Consider the following 8,950-nt stretch of genomic DNA (forward strand, 5'->3'; position numbering starts at 1 on the left):
CAGACCTGTGAGGTTTTGGCTGCGAATTTAAAATGTTGCTTTGGCAACTGTAAAAGCAGCCACACAGGTGAAGTAATGAATTAACAGATCATTGGGAATCTCGAACAGAATGGGTTGTCGAGGTATTCAAGGATGTGGCGAGCTAGGGATGATCACAGCCAGGAATTAAATCAAGAGTGAGAATTTTAAATTGAGCGATGTGGGCCGGATGCTGGCAGGTGAGACTAGATTGGGTTGGAATATCTGGTCAGCATGGATGGGTTGGATTGACGGGTCTGTTTCCATGCTGTACGTCTCTGTGGCTCTATGTTGTTGATTATGAATAGGAGCCTTTTGATGGATCAACAAGTTTTGGTACAAGGGAGGACTTGGGCAGCAGAAATTTAGTTTTTCTTAAGATTACAGGGAGATTGAATGTGGGAAGCTGGCCAGGAGTGTGTTTGGATACTGAAGTCTGGAGATAACACAAGGTGGATGAGAGTATATGAGCTGATACAAGGGTAGACACAGCTAGAAATAGTGGTCTTGTAGTGGGACTGGGCTGTTACACTCACCTCACCTCTGGGATTCCGCTGGTTGTCAGGTTGTGAATCAGGGCGATAACACAATCGGGCGCTGAGTGGCCCTGGTGGAGCCTAAAATGAGTGTCGCTCAGCTGGCTGTTGCTGAGCAGCTGCTGCTTGATAGCCCTGTTGATGACAGCTTCCATCACTTTCCTGCTGATCGAGTGTGGACTGATAGAGGGAAATTGGCTAGGTTGGATTGCCCTGTGTTTTTGTGTTGAACATTCCTGTGCAATGTTCCACATTGTCGGTAGATGCCAGTGCTGGAGCGGTACTTGGCTTGGTGGGTGGCAAGTTCTGGAGCACAAACCATCAGTATTATTGCCAGAATATTGGCAGGGCCCGTAGCCTTTGCACTACTTAACCATTTCTTGATGTTAATCAAACTGAATCAAACTGGCTTAAAACTCACATCTATGATGTTGGAAACCACCGGAGAAGGCTAAGATGGATCATCCCATTTTGCACTTCTGGCTGCAGATTGCAGCAAATACTGTTGTCTTATCTGGTGCGTGGGTGTGCCAGACCCCTCCATCGGTAAGGGTGGGGATATCTGTGATGTTTCCTCCAGTGAGTTGTTTAATTATCCATCACCATTCACAACTGGGTGTGGCAGAACTGCAGAGCTCCGATCTGTTCCATTGGTTGTGGGATCGTTTAGCACTGTTGATTGCTGCTGATGCTGTTTGACATGAAATAGCTTCAGGAAATGGTTTAAGTAGAATCCAAAGAGATTAAACAAACAAAGCACAGACAAAAGATGAACTGGACCAGAGAATAGGACCCCTTAAAGATTAACGAGGCTGTCTATGGAACCACAGGGGGTGGGAAAGATATGCAAATATTTCACGTCATTTTTACTGGAGAAAGATATGGAAGCTCGAGAGGTCGGGGAAATAAACAGAGAGAACTTGAACAGTATCCATGTTACAGTGGAGTTGTTACTGGATGTTTTGAATCGCATCAAGGTGGATAAAGCCCTGGGACCTGATCAAATGTATCCCGGAACTGGCTGGAAATCCAGGGAAGTGATTGTTGGGCCTCTACTGAGGTATTTGTATCATTGATAGTGACAGGTGAGGTGCCATTATTTTAAAAAGGTGGTAAGGAGAGGCCGTGGAACAAGAGAACAGTGAGCCTGAAGTCAGTGGCAGGCAAGTTGTTGGAAGGGATTCTGAGGGACAGGATATCCATCTAATTGGAAAAGTAAGGAATATTCAATGACTGTTGTCAATGTGGAGCTGAAAATGTGTTGCTGGAAAAGTGCAGCAGGTCGTCAGCATCCAAAGAACAGGAGAATCGACGTTTCGGGTATCAGCCCTTCTCAAAACGTCGATTCTCCTGTTCCTTGGATGCTGCCTGACCTGCGCTTTTCCAACAACACATTTTCAGCTCTGATCTCCAGCATCTGCAGTCCTCACTTTCTCCTGTTGTCAATGTGGCTTTGTTCGTGCACAATTGTGTCTCACTAACTTGAATGAATGTTTTGATGTGACAAAGAAAATTGATTAAACCAGGCTGTGAACGTTGTTTATATGGACAGTCAACAAGGTTCCACAAAGCAGACTGGTTAGCAAGGTTATATAACATGGAATGCAGGGAGAACAAGCCATTTGGGTACAAAGCTGGCTTGATGGTAGGAGACATAGGGTGATGATGGAGATTTGCTTTGTGGACTGGAGGACTGTGAGCAGCAGTGTGCTACAAGGATCGATTATTGCGTCCTTTAATAAATGACTTGGATGTGAATATGAGGTATGGTTAGTAGCTTTATTCAAGACACCAAAATTGGAGGTGTAGTGGACAGTGAAGAAGGTTAGTTCAGAATACAACAGGATCTTGATCAGATGGGTCAGTGGAGCAAGGAATGGCAAATAGAGTTCAATTTAGATAAATGTTAGCTGTTGGATTTTGGAAAGGCAAATCAGGGCAGGACTTATACACTTACTGGCAAGATCCTGGGGAGTGTTGCTGAGCAAAGAGACCTTGGTGTGCATGTTCATAGTTCCTTGAAAGTACAGTCACAGGTAGGTAAGGGAGTGAATGCAGCGTTTGTTATGCTCTCCGTCATGTTGTGGCTGTACAGGACATTGATTAAGGCTCTTCTGGAATTCTGTTTTCAGTTCCAATCTCCCTGTTCCAGGAATGATATTGTGAAACTTGAAACACTTCAGAAAATGTTTGCAAGGACTTTGCCAGAGTTGGACAGTTTGAGGGCAGTGCATGTTTGGAGTGAGCTGCCAAGGGAAGGGGTGGAGGCTAGTAAAATTACAACAATTAAAAGACATTTATTATGCACCTTCTCGAATTCTGTTTTCAGTTTGAATTTTCCTGTTCAGGGAAGGATTTTGTGAAACGTGAAAAGGTTCGGACAAGATTTACAAAAACGTTGCCAGGTTTGGAGGATTTGGGCTCCAGGGAGAGGCTGAATAGGTTGGGGTTAATTTCCCTGGAGAGTCCAAGACTGAGAGGTGATTTCATGGAGATTTATAAAATCACGAGGGGCATGGATACGGTGAGCAGCCGGGGTTCTCTTTCCTGATTAGATTAGATTACTTACAGTGTGGAAACAGGCCCTTCGGCCCAACCAGTCCACACCGCCCCGCCGGAGTGCAACCCACCCATACCCCTAACCTAACACTACGGGCCTTACCTAACACTACGGGCAATTTAGCATGGCCAATTCACCTGACCTGCACATATTTGGACTGTGGGAGGAAACCGGAGCACCCGGAGGAAACCCACGCAGACACGGGGAGAACGTGCAAACTCCACACAGTTAGTCACCTAAGGCGGGAATTGAACCCGGATCTCTGGCTAACCACTGTGCCACCGTGCCGCCTGATGTTAGGTGGGTCCAAAACTAGAGCACATGGTTGAGAGGGCAACGATTTAAAAGGAATCTGAGGGCAACGTTTTCAAGCTGAGTGTGTTGTGTGTATGGAATGAGCTGCCAGATGAAGTAGTGGAGGCTGATAAAATCACAACATTTAAAAGGCATCCGATTGGGTACGTGAACTGTAAGGGTTTTGATGGATACAGTTCAATAGTTGGCAAATGGGACTCCAGTAGTTTAGGATTCCTGGTTGGCATGGATGAATTGGACCGAAGTTCTGTTTCTGTGCTGTATATGTCTATGATGTTAATAAACTAAGATGCATTCCTCTTTTGTGGAGAGCAAGCTGCAGCACAGATAATTTTCCTTGGAGCTGAGAAGGTGCAGCAGTATTTTTGACCTGGTGTAGATTTGGTTCCAAGGTCTTGAATTTGCGGAGAGACAGGAATTGTTAACACTGTCATAACCTAGGCCCTGTGCTCTGTGATACTGCCCCATTCACTGTGAATGATGAAGCACATGCCAGGGCAGAGAGAGGGATTAGCCGTCCACTCTCATCACAATGGGGCCTGGCTGATTGACGGCAGCTCCAGACTAATGGGAGGAGAGTCTGTGTGGTCCTGCAGCCAATGGGAGTGAATGAGGTGTGTGGCCAGCAAGATGACACATGTCCATGAGCTGTGAAGGTGCAGTGTCACTGTTTGGGGTTGGGAGAGACAGCAGAGACTAGGACAGAGGCTGTTGGACCTGAATTACAAACTCCCGGTAAATTAGAACCAAAAGAACTGCGGAAGATGTAAATCAGAAACAACAACCAGGAGGTTCTGGAAAAGCTCAGCAGGTCTGGCAGCATCTGTGATGAAAAATCAGAGTTAAAGTTTCAGATCCAGTGTCCCTTCCTCAGAACTGACACTGAGAGAAAAAATGTTTGTTTCTATGCAGAAGGTAGGGTTTAGGGGAGGATGTAAGGCGTAAAGGATAGGTGGGGATAGAGCGAGAAGAAGGGTTGAATAAAGGAGTGGACAACTATCTGGCTGGGGGAGGGCGACTAGCTGTTAATGGAAACTGTTAGTGGCTAACCATAGGTATTGTGTAATGACAGGCTGTGAGAACAAGGACTGTTGTGTGGGGTAGGGGGGCTAGGACATGGGGTTGCTAAACTATGGTCAGCCACTAACTGTCTCCGTTGTAAGCTGTTCTCCACAGACATCACTCCATGATTGGAGCTGCAGAGGACAAAGTTGCAGATGGGCAGCACAGTGGCACAGTGGTTAGCACTGCTGCCTCACAGTGCCAGAGACCCGGGTTCTATTCCCACTTCAGGCAACTGTCTGTGTCGAGTTTGCACATTCTGCCAGTGTCTGCGTGGGTTTCCTCCCACAGCCCAAAAAAGTGCAGGTTAGGTGAATTGGCCACGTTAAATTGCCCGTCGAGTTAGATGGAGGGGAATGGGTCTGGGTGGGTTGCTCTTTATGTTTGACTGATCTAAAAACCTCTTCAATATCCTTCCCAACCCCCTCTGAACTCCTCAAAGATGTATCTAAAAGTTGTTCTCTTTAATCAATGATTCCAGCATTCGTGAAGCACCTTAGGAGATTTGTCAGTGTGAAAGGCTCCATACAATGCAGGTCGTTGTTTTTAATGTCCGACATGAGGAGAAACAGGAATGAACGCTCTCTTCTACCTGATGAACAGCAGCAAAAGCAGGAAGCACTGAGCATGCTCAAGCCCACAAAGGGCCTCTGGTGATTGATCTCAGTGCAGGACCAATAAGAGGATGGGGACGGGGCTGGAAGACAAGGTAGTGCCGGTTGGTCTGAGTGAATGAGGCGTGTGGCTACACTCAACCACGTGATAAGCTTCTGGATTAGTGGTGCTGGAAGAGCACAGCAGTTCAGGCAGCATCCAAGGAGCAGCGAGATCTACGTTTCGGGCAAAAGCCCTTCATCAGGAATAAAGTGATACCACGTGATAAGCTTCACTGGCAGCACTGTGATGTTGTGACCAAGCCATTGAAAATGTGTGAAGGTGTAGGGCATGGTTCAGGAAAGGCATATTGACCAGGAAGAGAAGGAAATTTTAATGGAACAGGCTGAGACGTTTTACAGAACTTAGTGCACATCGGAAAACACAAATTTGAAAATCCCAGGCCCGTGTTTGTGGCAAACGGGAAAATGCTTCAAATGGTGAAAGGCGTGAATAATCACCGCCATCTTTATTGGGGGCAGTGATCCACGGGACACGTGTGTGGCCGCCAACTTTGAGAGGGGCAAGCTGTAGGGGGACGCATGTGCAGCCTTCCTTGGCAGGGAGTGATAGGGCAGGATTTACACGTGTCAGAGTCAGGATGTTTTCAATGTCAAAGAGTGTGATGCTAGAAAAGCACAGCAGGTCAGGCAGCAGCCGATTGGTGGGAAGGAAGATGGAAACGTAGGACAGGTCAAAAAGGTAGTGCCGAGTTGGAAGGCTGGATCTGGGATAAGGTGGGTGGAGTGGAAATTAGGAAACTGGTGAAATCCACATTGATCCCATGTGGTTGGAGGATCTGAACACAGATGATGAGGCGTTCTTTGTCCAGGCATCAGATGCCTGGGATTTGGCGGTGGAGGTGGCCCAGGACCTGCATATCTTTGGTGGAGCGGGAAGGGGAGTTAAAGTCTTTGGTCACAGGCTGTTTGGTTTGTTTAGTGTTTTTTACTGTTACTTTTGTCCTTTTGTAAGTTAATTTTCCTCTGCTGCCCAACCGCTGACAATGTGCTGCTCTCTCAACGGAGTAAATTTTCCACAGTATCTTGGGTAGTGAATAATTCTTCTTTTTTTCAACAAAAGAGTGCATTTTCCTTCCATTTCTGACCATCAAATTCTGCAACATTCTCACTTCCTGTAATGCATTTAGCACTCCCTGAAATATCAACTATGTGTTTCTCTCTCCACAGACACCAGTGATTAATGCCAGAGTCCCATTGCCTGTGGAGAGGGTGATGTTTGACTTCCTTGTACAGCTGCAGTTCGTGTGGTGAAGGTGCTCCCACAATGTGTTTGGGTAAGAGATGTTATAGATTATATACTCAGCGACAGTGAAGAGTAGACAATGTGTGTGCAAATCAACAATGGTTTGTATTTTTATCATTATTATAATTTTACAGAAATTAAGAATTTCTGACATATCCCCATTCTGATGGGGATATTGGGTCAGGTGATCAAAAGTATTGCCAAATAAGCAGGTTTTCAGGAATACCTTAAAGGAGGAAAGCAAGTCTGAGAGGGTCAGGGTGCGAATTCCAGACAGTGTTCCCTTGACCGTGTCAAAACAGCCAGACTGGTGAAGCAATGAATAAATGCATCTTTGGGAGTCTGAAAGAAACTGAGTTGTCGAGGTCTCACAGATTGTGTGGTGCAGGGAGACAGGGATGTTCACAGCCAGGAATTACATCAATTGGGAGAATTTTAAATTATTGCTTGTTAATAGGAGCCTTTTGATGGATCAACAAGTTTTGGTACAAGTGAGCACTTGGGCAGTAGGGTTTTAGATATTCTTGAGATTGCATGTAAGTTGAATGTGGGAGGCTGGCCAGGACTGTGTTTGGATAATGAAGTCTGGAGATAACACAGGGATGGACGAGTATTTCAGTAAATGAGCTGAGACTAGGGTGGAGTTGGGTGATGTCACTGATGTAGAAATAGCAGTTTTGGAGTCGGGCTCCTCCTCATCACTCCCCCTCCCCAATTCACAAATATTGTTCCTTGTTCTGTCTGTCTTTTCTGGTTATGTCCTTCTCTCCAATTCTGCTAAGAACTAATATTTGACCTCACGGTTGTTGGAAAATCCTGCTCCATCTCCACTCTCGCTTTACTTTCTGAATTCCTCATATGTGGTGTTCATCCAGGATCTATCTTTGTTCCTTCCTGTATCTCACCTACATACTGCCAGGAGGTGACATCGTATTGGTTTCATATGTACACTGACAATGCACAGCTCTCTCTCCCTATCATCCCTCTCCATTGCTCCACTGTTACTCATTCATCAAACTGCTTACGACACGATTGGCTTCAATTTCCTCCAATGAAACACTGCAATGGTTAAACCCATTGCCTTCAGTTGCTATTACAAATTACTTTCCCTTACTGCTGAGCCCCTCCCTCTTACTGGGAAATGCCTGAGGCACAACTTCACAATATTGCTCTCATATTCTGACCCCAAGGTGACCTCCTGATCAGACATCTACACCATTGCAAACACCAGGAATTCCAATCTCTAAAATTTTGCTTTTCTCCACCTCACCCCAGCTCCATTGCTACTGAAACCCTTTACCCATGTCTGTGTTGCATTAAAGTTGACAAATCTAAAACAGAACCCTTGATTCTGCAACTGACCCAGAATCTGGTTCTAGGTTCCCTCATGATGGGACACATCCTCTCAGTGTTTACCTGTCATACCCCTTCATAAGCCTATATGTTTCCATAAGATTCCCTCTCATTCTCCCCCAAGTCCAATGAGTCAAGTCCCAACTTCTTCAGCCTTTTCTTAAAAGATAGTCCCTGCAAACCAGGGATCATCCCAGTCAAGATTCTCTGAATGCTTCCGATGAAGTGATGTATTTCCTTAAATAAAGCGTCCAAAACTTCTCTCATTACTCCAATGTGGTTCACTCGCACTGTATAAAGTGGCTCTCAGGTATATACTCCAAACTCTTATACTGCAAAAACCCTGAAATCAGGAATAATATTCCATTCCCCTTCCTGATGACCTGTTGTAACTGTGTGCTAGCTTTCTGTGTTTCCTGCACAGTTACCCCCTGGTCCCTTTTGTGTTGCAGGTTTCGACAGTTTCCACCATTTAAATAGTCCTCTGTTCTTTTATTACCTCCAAAATGAACAACTTCACATTATCCCACGTTATGCTCCATTTACCAACTTGTCCACTTCTCCGAATCCCTCTCTGTAAACTGTTTATAATCGTTTTGGAAGTTTACTGTTCTACATTTTCTAGGAGATTCCCCCCTCATTCTTCTGAATCTTTCCAGGGAGCACTGGACAGTGGGAAGCATGCTGAGTTGCTGTCTTTTCAGAGAGATTGTTTGGAGTGACTTGGAGGATCTTGCTGCCCATTGGTCAGAATGGAGACAACTTGCCCATCGAGCTGCATGAGACTTTCACCCCCCCATGTCTTATTGATGAGGCACAGCGGCAACACGGAAGGAAAGAAAATGAAGGACATCCTGCTCTCCACATCTCACTGCCCCTTGGATCATTCTGTCCCATCTATGAAAGATCTGCCCTGTTCAGTCACATGAAGTCCCAAGGTGGAAACTCAAAGAAACCCACATAGATTTCCCCCTGAACTGACTGCTGGTCTCCACAAGGGGTAATGTGTACAGTCATCCTGGACCAGGAGGAAGGGATGGTGTGAGTTTCTCACCTGACCTGACAGTGACAGATTTTATAAACTTGTATTACAGGATACTACAGGTGGATATTAGTGGGCGGCACCGTGGCACAGTGGTTAGCACTGCTGCCTCACAGCACCAGAGATCCGGGTTCATTTCCCGCC

This window comes from Chiloscyllium punctatum, chromosome 28 (genome assembly GCF_047496795.1).
Source record: "Chiloscyllium punctatum isolate Juve2018m chromosome 28, sChiPun1.3, whole genome shotgun sequence".
Lineage (NCBI taxonomy): Eukaryota > Metazoa > Chordata > Chondrichthyes > Orectolobiformes > Hemiscylliidae > Chiloscyllium > Chiloscyllium punctatum.